Source organism: Narcine bancroftii, chromosome 3 (genome assembly GCF_036971445.1).
Source record: "Narcine bancroftii isolate sNarBan1 chromosome 3, sNarBan1.hap1, whole genome shotgun sequence".
Lineage (NCBI taxonomy): Eukaryota > Metazoa > Chordata > Chondrichthyes > Torpediniformes > Narcinidae > Narcine > Narcine bancroftii.
The window spans coordinates 68,005,282-68,022,277 of NC_091471.1; the positions used below are offsets into that span (position 1 = coordinate 68,005,282).

Genomic DNA, 16,996 nt, shown 5'->3' on the forward strand with positions numbered 1-16,996 from the left:
ATAAAATTTTGATAAGAGGAGAATTTAACTGCTGTCTTGATCTAGTGTTGGATAAGTCAGGAAGATTTCTTACACAAGCTAAAGTGGCAAAGATAACTTTGAGTTTGATGACAGAGTTGAATTTGATAGATAAGAAAGGGATTATTCATTTTTTATGCACATAGGCATGATATTTGCTTGAGAATAGATTTATTTTTTTAATATCAGAGCAATTGCAAGAAAAAATTATGCAAGCAGAGTATAAGGCTTGGATTTTGTCTGATCATTCACCACTTCTGATGACATGCTTGGTTCCTGAGAAAGAGCAATCAGTTTACAGGTGGAGATTTCATCCTACATGGTTGATGAGGGTGGATTTCTGTAAATTTATAAGAAAACAAATTCAAGATTTTTTTTAGAAATAAACTCTAATTCAGTGTTTGGGGTACATTGAAAGTTTATTTGAGAGGCCAGATAATAAGGTATATGGCGAATGTTAAAGATTATATGAAAGAGGTTGGTCAATTGCAAAAATAAATAGAAGGTTTGGATAAAGATTTACAAAGAAAGGCTTCTGATGAGAAAAAGAAGAAGTTAATAACAAAAAACCTCATTCCAACATGATTCAGATTTATAGAATAGAAAAATTAATTGAAATGATCAAGCAAAGTTATTATGAATTAGGAGAAAGGGCTCATAAACTTCTTGCTTGGCAATTGAAAATGGAACAAAGTTCCAGAACATTTAATGCTATTAAAAGATTCCAAGGTGGTTACTTATAAAGCTCAAAAATTATTTATTTATATAAATTGTTTAACTTTAAGTTATATAAATCTGAGAATAAGATTGAGAATTTTTTTTATCCCAAATAAGTTTCCCTAGCTTGAATCATCAGGATCAAAGAGATTTAGATGCTCTCTTTATGACAAGACAAGTTAGTGAGGTATTCAGTTCAATGCAAAGTGGTAAGTCACCAGGGGAGGATGGTTTTGTGTCTGAGTTTTTAAAGAAATTTAAGGACCTTATATTGGAGGTGTTCAACAAAGCAGCAGAATCTCATTCTCTACCAGAATCTTTTTAACTGCAATTATTATACTACTGAAAGATAGAGATCTGTTAAAACTACCATCTTATCTTTACTTTCTTTCTTCTTTGGCTTGGCTTCACGGACGAAGATTTATGGAGGGGTATGTTATCGTCTGCTGCAGGCTCATTGGTGACTGACAAGTCCGATGCGGGACTGGCAGGCACGGTTGCAGCAGTTGCAAGGGAAAATTGGTTGGTTGGGGTTGGGTGTTGGGTATTTCCTCCTTTGTCTTTTGTCAGTGAGGTGGGCTCTGCGGTCTTCTTCAAAGGAAGTTGCTGCCCGCCAAACTGTGAGGCGCCAAGATGCACAGTTGGAGGCGATATCAGCCCACTGGGGGTAGTCAATGTGGCAGGCACCAAGAGATTTCTTTAAGCAGTCCTTGTACTTCTTCTTTGGTGCACTTCTGTCTCGGTGGCCAGTGGAGAGCTCGCCATATAACACGATCTTGGGAAGGTGATGGTCCTCCATTCTGGAGACGTGACCTACCCAGCGCCGTTGGATCTTCAGAAGCATGGATTCGATGCTGTCGGACTCTGCTAGCTCGACTATTTCGATGTTGGTGATGAAGTCACTCCAATGAATGTTGAAGATGGAGTGGAGACAGCGCTGATGGAAGCATTCTAGGAGCCATAGGTGATGCCGGTAGAGGACCCATGATTCGGAGCCGAACAGGAGAGTGGGTATTACAATGGCTCTGTACACGCTGATCTTTGTGTGTTTCTTCAGGTGGTAGTTTTTCCAGACTCTTTTGTGTAGTCTTCCAAAGGTGCTATTTGCCTTGGTGAGTCTGTTGTCTCTCTCATTGTCGATCCTTGCATCAGATGAAATGGTGCAGCCGAGGTAGGTAAACTGGTTGACCGTTTTGAGTTCTGTGTGCCTGATAGAGATGTGGGTGGGCTGGTAGTCATGGTGGGGAGCTGGCTGATGGAGGACCTCAGTTTTCTTCAGGCTGACTTCCAGGCCAAACATTTTGGCAGTTTCCGCAAAACAGGACGTCATGTGCTGGAGAGCTGGCTCTGAATGGGCAACTAAAGCGGCATCGTCTACAAAGAGTAGTTCACGGACAAGTTGCTCTTGTGTCTTGGTGTGAGCTTGCAGGCGCCTCAGATTGAAGAGACTGCCATCTGTGTGGTACCGGATGTAAACAGCGTCTTCATTGTTGAGGTCCTTCATGGCTTGTTTCAGCATCATGTTGAAGAAGATAGTAAAGAGGGTTGGTGCGAGGATGCAGCCTTGCTTCATGCCGTTGTCAATGGAGAAGGGCGAATCTTATAGACCAATATCATTATTGAATGCAGATGATAAAATCATTGCTACAATTTTAGCAAATGGATTAGCTAAATATATAATTCATATGGATCAAACAGGATTTGTTAAAAAGTGAAAATTTGCTGATAATATTGCTAGATAAACTGAGGTCCTCCATCAGCCAGCTCCCCACCATGACTACCAGCCCCCCCCCCCCCCCCCACATCTCCATCGGGCACACAAAACTCAAAACGGTCAACCAGTTTACCTATCTCGGCTGCACCATTTCATCGGATGCAAGGATCGACAACGAGATAGACAACAGACTCGCCAAGGCAAATAGCGCCTTTGGAAGACTACACAAAAGAGTCTGGAAAAACAACCAACTGAAAAACCTCACAAAGATTAGCGTATACAGAGCCGTTGTCATACCCACAATCCTGTTTGGATCTGAATCATGGGTCCTCTACCGGCATCACCTACGGCTCCTAGAACGCTTCCACCAACGTTGTCTCCGCTCCATCCTCAACATTCATTGGAGCGACGTCATCCCTATCATCGAAGTACTCGAGATGGCAGAGGCCGACAACTTCGAATCCACGCTGCTGAAGATCCAACTGCACTGGGTAGGTCACGTCTCCAGAATGGAGGACCATCGCCTTCCCAAGATTGTGTTATATGGCGAGCTCTCCACTGACCACCGTGACAGAGGTGCACCAAAGAAGAGGTACAAGGACTGCCTAAAGAAATCTCTTGGTGCCTGCCACATTGACTACCGCCAGTGGGCTGATATCACCTCAAACTGTACATCTTGGCGCCTCACAGTTCGGCGGGCAACAACCTCCTTTGAAGAAGATCGCAGAGCCCACCTCACTGACAAAAGACAAAGGAGGAAAAACCCAACACCCAACCCCAACCGACCAATTTTCCCCTGCAACCGCTGCAACCGAGTCTGCCTGTCCCGTATCGGACTTATCAGCCACAAACAAGCCTGCAGCTGACGTGGACATTTACCCCTCCATAAATCCTCGTCCGCGAAGCCAAGCCAAAGAAGAGAGAAGATTGCTAGATTTATTAACCTAATTCATTTAGCTCAGAAATGGGTTGTCTTAAGTGTGGCAGTAGCTTTGGATGCAGAGAAGTCCTTTGACAGGCTAGAATGGGAAATTTTGTTGAAGGTATTATAAAGTTTGGTTTTGGGGCAACATTTATACATTGGATTGAAGTCTTATATAAAAGTCTGTTTGCAAAGGTGATGACTAATGAACAAATTTTCCACTTCTTTTCAATTAACTAGATTGAGTAGACAGGTTTGTCCTTTATCACCAGCCCTGTTTATTTCAGCAATAGAGCCTTTAGTGGAGTTAATAAGACAAGATTTTAATATTAAGGGTATAAAGATTAATCAAGAAGTATATAAAATAAATCTTTTTGTTGATGATGTTTTGGTTTACTAGTCAGATCCTCTGAATTCTTTGTATCAATTCAAACAAGACTGGAAGAATATGGTGAAGTATATGGGTATAACATTAATTGAGATAAAAGGGAAATTTTGCCTTTAGTTAAGAGTGATTAAACTCATTGTAGAAAGGCCACTCAATTTAGGTTGCTAGATGCTGGAATTAAAAATTTAGGTATTTGGGGCAACAGTGATTTGAATAATTTATATAAATTAAATTACTTAACATTACATTTTAAAATTATTGAGGATTTGAATAAGTGGAATACCCTACCTATTTCTTTGGTAGGTAGAATAAATTGTATTAAGATGAATATTTTTCCTAGAGTTCAATATCATTTTCAGTCGAACCCCATCTCAATTCCTCAAATTTTTTTAAGGTTTTGAATACAAGAGTTAAAAAAAATTTTAATGGTGAAGGAAACTGGTATTGGTTTCTTTGAACAAATTGAATTGAAAGTTTGAATTGGAGGGTTTACAACTTCCCCATTTTAAGAATTTTATAAGGCTGCCCAATTGAGATTTATTAATGTACTCTTTGGTGTACATGGTGTCCCTCTTTTACATGATAGAGGAATTAGGGGATATGGGGAGAAGGCAGATAGGTGGAGTTAGGTCATAAATTAGATCAGCCATGTTCATATTGAATGGCGGAGCAGGCTCAATGGGCCATTTTTGGCCTACACCTGTTCCTACTTCCTATGTTCCTATGTGTAGCTAAAATTCCTGCTTGGGTTTACATAGAATTTAGTAAAATAGGAAAAATAAATTTACAGGATTTTATTTATAAATGGAATTCTAAATTGTTGGTTGGAAGTAGAAATACACCTATTTTAAAACATTTGATTAAATTATGGAATACAATTGATTATGAAATAGGCCCGAGAGGTTTAGTTTCAGAAAAAAATGCCTTTATGTCCAAACAGACATTCCATTTTCTATGGGTAATCAATTTTAGAGGAAATGGATGTGGATGGGTATTGAAAGGATAGAAGATTGTTTTGAAGATGGAAGATTTATGACATTTGAACAAATGAAGAGTAAATATAATGTGCCTAATAATACCTTCTTTTGTTACTATCAATTTAAGGCCTTTTTGACTGATACAATAGGTTGGAGTTTAATGTTACCTAGCCACAGTGAACTGGAATTAATTTTTTTCTCTGTAATGTATAATTGACTTCGAAAGGAAACTCTTAAAATACAGGTGCATAAATCGAGATTAAGATGGGAAGTTGATTTAATTAGACAAATAATTGAGAAATAATGGATGCAATTAGGTAAAGGTAATATGACAAATAATATTAATGTTAGATATAGGTTGGTTCGATATAATTCTTTGCAACAGTTATATTTGACTCCTCAAAAATGAAAAAAGATTTAACCCTGCATTATTAGATTTGTGTTTTAGATGTTGGTGATAAAGTGGATCATTTTTGCATTCTGCTTGGCAATGTGCTAAAGTTAAACATTTCTTGATGGAAGTTGGTAATTTTCTGGAAAAGTTCCCACTGGATCTGATTTTTTTTTAGGTAATATTAGAGTTATAAGGACAAAATTGAAAGTAAGGATGTATCAAACTGAATTTGTGGAAACTCTTTAGAAGTTTCTAGGAAGTATATAGCAATAATTTAGAAATGGATCACAGACTTAGGGATGGAGAGACGACATGCAGAACTTCAAGTTACATTTTCCAGCAGCAATTGGGAGGTGCACAAACAAATGTGTTTCACTCAAAATTTATTAACAAACAATAATAGAATTAATGTGATAAAACCTGAACACCAGCTTTAATGGTAACTCTATGTAAACAACATATTATACAGCGTACGTGGAAAATAAAACCTAAACCATTACAGACCAGGGTGAAATGCACCCCCAAAAAATCACCAAAATTCCCAAAAACAAAGCCCCCACGTCAGCCACGTCAAGTCTGTCAGTCAAGGAGGAACAGCTCTCGGATCTGGTCTCCAGGCTTGGGATTATTTGTTTCCTTGCCCACTAGTCTTTTAGTGTGAGGTTGTATCCAAATGATCGTGGTCCCTATAGGCTTTCAGCACTGCCAAGGGTACATGAGACTGGCTTGAGTTTTGAATGTGGCAAAACCACCTCCTGGTCACCACAAGAGATTCTCTCCTCTGAAGCCTTATTTAGGATTAACAAGTGACCTTCTGTCACATGAGTCTTTTTAAAGTCATCTTCAGGGTTAACAAGTGACCTTCTGTCACGCAAGACATCTCTTAGGACACCCTGGCTTGAGTGGTCCTGTGACTCCTGTCACACGAAGACCTCCTCTTGAAAGGGGGAAAAAGAGGCAATGGTCAGTCCCACACACACTCTGGGTATCAGAGTTCCCCAAACTGCTGTCAGAACAACAGTGCTGATACACATGGACAAAATAGCTCAGTCTTCCTTTTCCCACTGAAACTATTGGGCGAGCACTCTGACATACAGCTCAAGACAGCAGTGCTGGCACCCGTGAACAAAGCAACTCAGCATTTTGCTTGCTGAAGCTTCTGGTGAGCACTCACAATCAGACCGACTGACTACCTGCAGTCCAATCTACTGACCAACCTCTTCAAAACCAGCATGTTGGGGTTTTTTAAACTGCCCAGTGCATGCCTCCAGCAATCCTCATTGGTGGAGAGAAGTTAACAGCTGTAGTGTCATTCTCCTGCGAGCCCACAGACTTCCAGCATGTGGTTCCCATGCTTTGACAGTTATCAAAGTCCCCTAGTGGTAGCCCAGTCCTATTACAGCTCCTAGAAACTGTCAAATCCCCCCAGTAGGTTCAGTTCTATCCTCAGTCAAAAAAAAATTGTCCAAGGTCTATAAGATTCATAGCTATATTCCACTTGAGAAGATTACTTGCAGTTTACAAAATAAATATCAGGTAAATATGGGCACCATTTTTTCCAAAATACAAAATGTGGGTATGAATGTTTAACGGACTCTCTGAAGACCTCATTTCTTGGTAACCTCCAGTATTACATTTTATGATATATATAGTTTATCCCCTTGACTTTGTCCAGTACTTATTTTTCTACCTTCTTTCTTTTCTTTATTTTTTACTTTTTTTTGGGGGGGGGGGAGTGTTGAATACCACATGTATATTTTTTGAAAGTTCTTCATTGAATGAAATGTATTTACTGTTGTGGTTTAAAATATTCAAAAAATGGCAGAGGTTAATCTTGCTTGCCTGATTAATTTATAAAAAGGTAAATAATGTTTCAGGATCTAATTATGAACAGTTGTGTGTCCTCAAGGAGGGCTCAAAGAAACTTGATACACATGGAGTGTATTTGCAATGCATGCCATTGATAAGGATGATCTTCCATGTTAAAGTCACTGGATGAAATCAGTAATCTTATTAAATCGTCCGTCCCCCAACTCTCAACAGAAATCATCTATTAAATATCTCATGTATAATATTTGCCTACCCATTGGTAAATTGTATTCAGTGCGAAATTTCTTTCTTCATAGGCTTTTTATTTTAAAGTTGTTTGATGAACCTTGTGACAAATATTACAGGGAATATAATATGAACTTTAGCATTCAAATAAAATATTTAATTTATTTCTCAATTGCTTTATTATACCAGTCCTCATTTTACAACTAATTTATTTAATCTTAAATGCTTGTTGTTGAACCCTCTATCTTTTATTCTCAACTTCATTAATTTGTTGCTGAAACTTGTAAGTTCTCATTAATATACCTCAAATGAGACAAGTCTTTGACTTTTCATCAGGATTCTTGGACCCTGTTCTGGACTCCAAGGAACACAGGATCTTAAACAATTAAAAGTCTAGGTGATTAATTGCACAGCAAAGAAGTGTCCAATAATTTAAAGCAGGAGCATTTGCTTGAGGCAGTTGATGTAAGGAAAGAATCTGAAGTATCATGGTTCAGAAAAGTTAAGAGGTAATTCTGAGAAGAATTGTCTCTTAGACTGGGGTGTAAAGTACAATAGTTAGCATATATCCTGTCTAAGGATGTCAAATGGCATAATGGGTGATAGATGAATTGCTCAAGTGACTTCCTATTATCTTGGCATCACTTTGGCTCAGAATTGTTCCAGGAATTAACTCTTCTTGGTTGCCAAGGAGACCAACTTTGTGAAAGTATATTTTAAGAGAATGGGTATTATCTTAAAAAAAATCAATTTTATTGGATAGAATACTTGAAAACCATGGAAATTGTTTGGCATTTGAAGAGCTTATTGCTTTTTTTCATGTTTTGCCTGGTTCTTTTAAAAAAAATGATATGTGAGGTCTGTAACAAAGTCAGATAGGTGCTTAGGATTACTGTATAGGACAAAATATTTATTTAAATAAAATGTGCTTAATCATTTGCAAGTAGAAATTTAATAATTGAATTGAAGAATTGCAGAATTGAAGCGATAGCATCGTGAATTTTGGGATTAGCTTTGTAAAATACCTCAGGATTTTTTTTTTTAGGGGCACCATCTCTAAACGTTCAAACTAGAATAAAGAAAGAAACACAAAAACAGTGACCAGAATTTTTTAAAAGCATTAAGCTCTATGGAACACCTTCAATGAATGAAAGGCATGAAATAGTGGAATGAGGGAATCCCAGAGTTTGGAACCAGGATTGCTGAAAGCACATCAGCCATTGATGTAGCGAAGAAGAGTGGTGGAATGGGGGAGTTGGGCAGGGTGGTATTCTACCTAAAAATTTGGAGAGTTGGAGGGCAGATAAAGTTGCAAATATAGCCAGGGTCAAAGTACAGGACAGATTTGAATATGAGAATTTATAGAAGCATTTTGCTGCAGGTGATTGAAATCAAGGAGGATCGGTGAGGACATTGATGAGAGATATGGTAGGATCAGAAAGTTTTTAAAGATTGCGATGCACTGTGGTGACAGTAAGCAGACACAAGATTCGTAAAGACTGAACAACAGGCTTTATTCCATTTAAAGTCTTCTGCTGTACTCAGCTGCACTCCGAGTGACTGACCTCAAGGGGCCGGATGCGGTTTATACCCCGGTGGATGATTGGCAGCCAACCGGGTGGAGCTTGATCCATTCAGGTTGGCTGAGAGACAGCTGGCCAGGTGTGGTCTGTCCTCCAGTGATCTTCCTGCAAGTACACAGGTTGCCCCCTGCAGTATGCTAGTGGTGTATCACTGCAATGATATCTAGTTGATTGACAATGAAAAGTAAGCAGACTGGACATAAATTTAGAAGTGCTAAATCATTATGTTTTCATGATCAGTAGATGTGTGGTCAAATATAAGAATTTCACCTCTCAGCATTAGTTTTCCTCAGCATGTCAATGTACTTGTTTGATTTGGCCACTCTTTTTGGCCAGCATGGGGCCACCTAGTTTTGATAAAATGTTAATCCAGATCCTTGACCCCTATATTTCCAACTGTCAGTCCTTTATGCCACCTCCTCATTTCCTGCCTTGTGTGCCAAAAAAACAAGCAACAAGCATTTTGCTTCATTCAATTACACCCACTGCAAAGTGATGATGGAATTCTGGGTTCCTGAGCTACCTGGATAAAGAGAGTTCCCAATAGATCTTTGAAGGAATGTGACAAAAATTTTGCCCCTCTGGCATATCTCATTTTATTTAAGGAGCTAATTGTTGATTTTAGGAAGGGAAAACCAAGAGTATGCGATCCAGTGATCATTGAGGGATCAGAGGTGAAGAATGTGAGAAGATTTCAGTTTTTGGGAGTAACTATCTCAGAGGATCTTTCATGGATCCAACACCCTAATGGCATTATACAGAATGCATGTCAGCCCCTCTACTTCCTCAGGAGTTTGCGAAAGTTTGGACACCAGAAAACCTAGTAAACATCTACAGATATATATGGTTGAAAATGTGCTGACTGACTGCTTCACGATCTGGTATGGGGACACCAATAGCCCTGAGCATAAAGCCCTCTGATAGGTAGTGGACCCCCCCCCAGGCAAAACCCTCCTCACTATCAAGAATATCTACAGAGAACAACGGCAATCATCAAGGATCCACACTACCCAGCACCCGCACTGCTCTCACTGCTACCATCAGGAAAAAGATGTCAGTTCCACAAGACTCACACCACCAGGTTCAGGAACAGCTGCTACCACTCCACCATCAGTGTCCTCAACAACAAACTCAATCGGGGGCACCTGTAAGGACTCTTACTTGAGATCTTTATTTGCTCTGTATTGCAGTCAGTTTGTTTACATTTGTTATTTGTTTACATGTTTATTTTGTGTAGTTTCTTTTTTTGCACTACCAATAAGTGGTAATTCTGCCTGCAGATAAAAAAAAATCTCAGGTTTGCATGTACTCTGACAATAAATCTGAATGCTTTACTATATTGTACTTAACATAAATATTACAAAATATCTGTAATTGGAAAATTAAATTGCACCTAAACTATTCCTAGATTTTGGAAACAGATATGGCTCTTGACAAATTTTACTACTCTCTAACCTGCAAAAGCTTGGTATTAAATTTAAGCATGGAACCATATTCTGTGTAAAATGGTCATTATTGTGTTGAAAGTTAGCCTTGCTATGTACTTTGGAGCCATGTTAAAATACACAAGAATCGTATCCATCAGCAGGGTCCTCCAGTATCATTACTTTTGTTTCAAATTTCAGTTGTTCTTTTTTTTTGAGCTCTAGAAGCTGAGCTATGTTCAAGGAATCACATCACAGTTATCGCTGAGGCAAATTCATTTGGTAACTAATGGACAGATTCAAAATTTTTTATGAAATTCATGGGGAGGCAGAGGGCAAGATGTTATGCAAATCACACTAAGCTTCACCACTAGCTACAGAATAATTTGCCGACAATAATAATGTTTTTTTTTGCTTGTGGAGTTAGATTCTAGTTGACAATACTTGGATACTCACATAATTTCCTATCATTTATGTCCCTGTTTAATGTTTACCCATTCATTTGCTTTCTCATGTGTCAGCAGGAATTCATTTTATGGGCCTCTACTTTCTTTTTAGGTCAGTAAATTGTGGGTTGAATTCCCATTTCGGAAACTCAAGCCAAACAAAATAAAAGCTGGCTGTTTCATATATTATTTAGCGGTCTCTCTGCAACCTGAAAATACATTTGTTTTCTCTCATATTAAAAAGAGAAAATGTTTGTGGTCAGGCAGGATCATTAGAAAGAGAAACTGTTAATGCTACAGGTCAAAGGCCCCTTTTCAGAACTGGTAAATAGAAAACAAAATCTGTTTGTTAAAGAGGGTGAGGGAAGAATGGATAGGACCAGGAAATATTTATGACTGGAAGAGACTTTGTCTTGGGTAAACTTATACCTCTCATTTTGTTCGTTTTAGATTGGTCACAGTGTTTGAACTACCAAAAGAAAATAGACACACACACCGAGAGCAGTTCAGATTATACAAATGTTTATTACAAATTCAAAAGCTGATTTCACACTACAATATGCAAGCCCTTCCCAACTATACTTATCAATGCTTGGACTGGTCCCAACTGCCGAAGCGAGGCAACGACTGCAGACTTGTAGTAGGTTGTCAGAGTGCCGGTAGCAGCTTCTCCACCTCCCCTGACCGGGACGTTGGCTGGACTCCAGAAGTCGTCTTCTTCTTCTTGAGAGATGTTGCCACCTCTCGGAGAGTCTCCTAACTTCAGCAGCGGGACCATGGCTTATATTACCCAAAAACTGCTAACCCAAGCACCTATTCCCAGCACAGCAAGAAAGATAAGCAAGCAAGCTAGCATGCTAGGCTTCTAACGAATAACATAATTTTCAGCTTATCACTTTGAATACAATGGTTTATTTTGCATCAAGGCTAGGCCTCTGACAGTCTGTGACCAAAACAAGCAAGAAGATTAAATGTTCTTGGTACACAGATGTCCTTTCGTCAGATAACTGGAGCTCTAGCCCCTTGGTGGAATTTTGCTTATGTCTGCTGATTCTAAAACACAAGCAGGTTCTCAGCCTTGCAGAACCCAAAGCTGCAAGTTTTTAAAAAAAGGTTCTCATCTCTACAGAACCAAGAGCTGGGAATTAAGAAAAAATAGGTTAAAAAATAGGTGTTAAAAAATAGGTTAGAATCTTCCATTACAGACTTGTTGCAGGGATGAGATGTAGATGAAGTTATCTGATTGGTCAAAGATGGAATGAGAGCGAGAGAATAAAATAAAACTAATATGAAAGCTGTGTGCAATCAGCTGATCATGGTTATGCCATGGGAAAATAAAAATTGATACATCACAGATGGATAAAGTACAATAGAATCAGCCAGTGCTGGTAAGAAACAATGGTAGCAAATTGCCTGAAATGGTTGAATTCACTATTTTGTGTGTAAAGCTACAACATGCCTGCACAGGAGATGAAGTGTTGGTCCTCAAGCTTTAATTGGGGTTCATTACAACAGTTGAAAAGGCAACAGTCATGGTTGGGTAGGTGTAAAATGACAGAACATAGAAAGCAGAAGGTCAGCCATATAGCCAGAACAAAGATGTTCTACAAAACAATTGCTCAGTCTATGTTTCTTTTCCCATTAGCATAACCTGATCAGCTGATTGCACACAGCTTTCATATTAGTTTTATTTTATTCTCTCTCTCGTTCCATCTTTGATCAATCCGTTAACTTCATCTACATCTCATCCCTGCAACAAGTCATAGATATTTCCTGGTCCTATCTATTCCTCCCTCACCTTCTCAGTGGAGGAGTTTGTTTCACAGTTTTAGTGAAGCGTCATTGACATGAGATATTAACCTGGTTTCTCTTCCCACATTTCATAGCTGACAAGCTGAGTTTTTTTTTCAGATTTTTCATTTATGATTTTTGATTTTCTTTTCAGATTGTTCTGTTTCAAGATCACACAGCGTGAACCTGGAAAAGAGCAGTTGATCCAAGCAGCAAAGGAACAAATTAATGGCTGTTTCACTACAATATAATAATAATAATTAATAATAAATGTTTCTTGCTCAACATTTAGAAACATCATCTGAATAATAATAGATTAAATTTATCTTGTGAATGCTAGTGCTTCCTGTTTTCTCAATGAAGAAACAAGCCATCATAATGACGTGAGCACATGCATTTCCTTTCTCTTTCATTTCATTTAAGTGCCAACATACCACCTTTAAGTAATCCCTTATTAACCAAAAAGCACCTATGGCTTTAGATGTGAGAGGAAAGTAGTGCACTTGGAAGAAACCCATGCAAACTCCACACAGGCAGTACCAGAGATCAGGCTTGAACACTGTGGATTTAACTGTGAGGCAGGTGCTCTCCTAGCTCTGCCACTGTGCAATGCTTACCAAATGTGGATGTTGTTTCATCCCACTTCTCATCGCTTAATAGATGAAGCTTTCTTTTAAACGTTCTTGAAAATCTCTTTTCCAAAGAAGATGCTGGAAATCTCCTGAAATTATTCTCTGTATTCAAGAATGAAGAATAAGGGAAATGATTTGGGTTAACATGTCTGGTTTTGATTTTTTACCAGTATTGAGATCATGGGAAAAGATGCAGGTCATTTCATACTTGGAGGATGGAGAACTATTTAATTAGATCATGCTTGATCCTTTTAACCTTAAGACCATGCATCATAGGAGCTGCAGAGAACACTAAAAGAAAGAAATAGGCCCCTTTGGCCCTTCTAGTCTGACCCAAACCATCTTTATTTGGCCTAGTCCCACTGAACTATACCAAGTCCATAGCTCCTAATACTGCTTCCATCCATGTATCTGTCCAAATTCTTCTTAAATGTTAAAATTGAGCCTGCAGTAACCTCAGCTGGCAGCTCATTCCATACTCCCACCACTCTGTGTGAAGATGTTCTCCCTCACATTCCCCCTAAATTTTTCCCCTTTCACTCTTAATGTATGTGCTCAGGTTCGTATCTCACCTACTCTCAGTGGGAAAAGCCTACCCACATGTACTCTGTCTATCCCCCTCATAATTGTAAATCCTCTATCAAATCTCCCCTCATTCTTCTACGCTCATGGGAATAAAGTCCAAACCTGCTTAACCCTTTCTCTGTAATTCAGTTGCTGAAGACCAGGCAACATCCTAGAAAATATTCTCTGCACTCTTTCTATCTTATTGAGATCGTTCCTGTAGTTAGGTGACCAAAACTGTACACGATATTTCAAATTTGGCCTCATCAATGTCTTATACAATTTTACCATACATTCCAACTCCTGTACTCAATACTTTGATTTATGAAAACTAATATTCCAAAAGTTCTTTTTACAACCCTATCCATCTATGACACAATTTTCAGGGAATTATTTATATGTATTCCAAGGTCCCTCTGTTGTACCATGCTCCTCAGAGCCCTAACTTTCACTGTGTACATCCTTTCTTGGATTGGCCTTCCAAACTGAAACACTTCACATTATATTCTGCATTAAATTCTATCTGCCATTCTTCAGCCCAATGATCTAGAAACCTGAAGCCCACCCTCCTGCACCATGTATTTAGCCACATGTTAAGCTGCATTATCCTTTTACTGGTATTTATAACCTCTCTAGCATGTGGCACAGGTAGCAATCTTGAGATCACAACCCTGGTGGTCCTGTCCTTCAACCTAGTGCCTAACTCTGTGAACGCTCCTTGCAGGACCTCCTCACCCTTCCAACCCATGTCATTGGTCTCTACATGGACAAATGATATCTGGCTGCTCACTGTCCATCCTATGAATGCCATGAACTTGATCTGAGTTATCGCAGACCCTGGCACCAGGGAGGCAAAATACCATCTGGGATACTCAATCTCTTCCACAGAACTTCTTATCTGTCCCCCTAACTATGGAATACCCTACACTATAGTGTGCCTCTTCTCCTCCCTTCCTTTCTTAATGACAGGATCAGACACCATGCAAGAGACCTGATCGTCATGGTTTGTCCTTGGTCATTCCACCAACATTATTCAAAATGGTATACTTCTTATTGAAGGGAACAGCCATAGGGATGACCTGTACTGTTCCCTTTCCCTCTCTTGACTGTCACCCATTTATCCTCCACCTGCCTCCTAGATGTGATAGTGACCCGCTAACTCGTTTATCACTCCTCCGCCTCCTGAATGATCCAGAGTTCATCCAACTCCAGCTTCAATTCCTTAACACTGCATGTCAGGACCTGAACCTGGATGCACTTCTCGCAGATGAAGTAATCAGGGATACTGCTGGCTTCCCTGACATTCTGCAAGTGGAGCATTCACTGCCTTTGTTGCCATTCCCACTGTTTATGACTTAAGAAACAAAATATATGATCTATAAAACCTGCCCTTTCCTTTGCAGACCTGCTGAATTCTTTTTGTTCCTTGAAAAAGGTGGCCCTTTTTTACTTTAGCTCTCACTATTCCTCGCCTCTTATCTGTTCTTGCTGAAGCCTGTAGAGCCAATGCTCTAGAACTCTTTTAACTCAGTCCACTCAATGACCGCTCCGCCACACTTTTATAGTGATATTCAGCTTCTTCCTCCATCATGAGGCTATTCAACCAATCTAGTCTGTTCTTTCAGTCCATCATGGCTGACTTTCTATCCTTTATACCCCATTCTTCCACCTTTTCCCCATTACCCATAATCACCTTCCTCATCAAGAACTATCTACCTCTTAAATATGCTTAATGACTTGCCTCCACATCAACGAATTCCACAGATTCACCACCCTCTAGGTAAAGGAATTCCTCCTCATCTCTGTTCTAGGAGACATTTTTGTATTCTGAGGCAGTTCAAATTTCAGATTTATTGTCAGTGTACATACAAGACATCACATAATACCTAGAGATTCTTTCCCTTGCAGGCCAAGAATATTTTTTCACTTATCAGTAGTGCAAAAAGAACTGTATGTATACAAAAGCAAGAAATGTAACAAAGAAAGAAATATAAACAAACTGTTCAATGCTGGTAAAAAAAAAAATTCCGTAATAAATGATGTGCAAAACAAAAGTTCTTAAATGAGTTTCTGATTGAGTTTCTTGTTTAAGAGTCTGATGGTGGAGGGGTAGCAAGTGTTCCTGAACCTGGTGGTATGAATATTGTGGCTCTTTCCTGATGGCAGAGAATAGAGCCTGTCCTGGTTTGAGTGCAGCTGTGCAAATAATTCTGACGTAAAGTCCACAGACTGTATAACAGGCTTTAATTAGCTTAATCTTGGACACCAGTCTCAGTATCTTTGCTGGCTCCACGTGTCTTGACTCTCAGAAGGGGCTGGCTCGAGTCTTTATATGGGCTGATGGTTGACAGCTAGCAGGTGGGGCCAGCCTACTGGGTAGAAATGCGGCCAGTGTCGTGGTTGTATCATCACACCTGGGTGGTGTGGATCCTTGATAATTGCTGATGTTCTCAATGGGGCGGGGGGGGGGGGAATGTTTTGACTGTGATGTATGAATTGTATCCACTACCTTTTGCGGGGTTTTACACTCAGAGGTATTGGTACCCCCAAACCAGACCAGAATTCAACCAGTCAACACACTTTCTCCCACACATCTGTGGAAATTTGCCAGGGTTTTCAATGACATAGCAAACCTCCGCAAACTCCTGAGCAAGTAGTGGTGCTGACCTGCTTTCTTACAACAACATTAGTGTGTTAAATCCAGGAAAGGTCCTCCGAGATAGTGACTCCTAGGAATTTAAATTTTCTCCCCTTCTCTCTGTCTTGATCCCCTCTGTCCCAGACTCCCTCACCATGGGAAACATCCATTCCATGTTCACTCTATCCAGGAGTTTCAGTATTTGATCTTTTAATGTAATCCCCCCCTCATTCTTCTAAACTGTTGTGAATCCAATCCTCTCCTCCGTGAGCTCCTCATATGATAACTCATTCATTCCATGGAACATTCTTGTTAACCTCATCTGGGTTAACCCAGCACATCTTTTCTATTTTCCTATTTTTTTTACTCAAACATAATAACCTTACTTAATAAAAATCTTTCAGTCTTTCAAAATGTTTGGCTGACTTAGCTTCAGCTTACTTGAAGGGAAATTTTATGATTTCCACAAAGTTTGTTTGAAAAAGTGTCTTTTGTCAGCAAAAATACCACATGGTTATTTCTTCATTTTCTTTCCCCAAGTATTTCCCTGCGATATCTGAGATCCTCCGTAGATCCTGCCGTGGGGATGGAACAACTCAACCACCAATATCAATTCCTATCAGAAATTATTGTTTCCTTGGAAACCAGCTGCATGATCCTTGCAGTGTAAGGATGTTATTATTATGAATAAACATTGAACTAATAAAAACCACTAAATAAAATTAATTTAATG

The 16,996-nt window shown here is 39.3% G+C and overlaps 1 long non-coding RNA gene across 1 annotated transcript in view; it reads left to right on the top strand.

The window, feature by feature from the left end:
* LOC138756130 (uncharacterized) overlaps nt 1-15,658 on the top strand; it is a 35,627-nt gene extending 19,969 nt beyond the window's left edge. Inside the window, exon 3 of the long non-coding RNA XR_011352781.1 lies at nt 12,584-15,658. This is a non-coding gene — a long non-coding RNA (uncharacterized lncRNA). The remainder of the gene's footprint in view (nt 1-12,583) is intronic.
* The last annotated feature ends 1,338 nt before the right edge of the window (nt 15,659-16,996 follow it).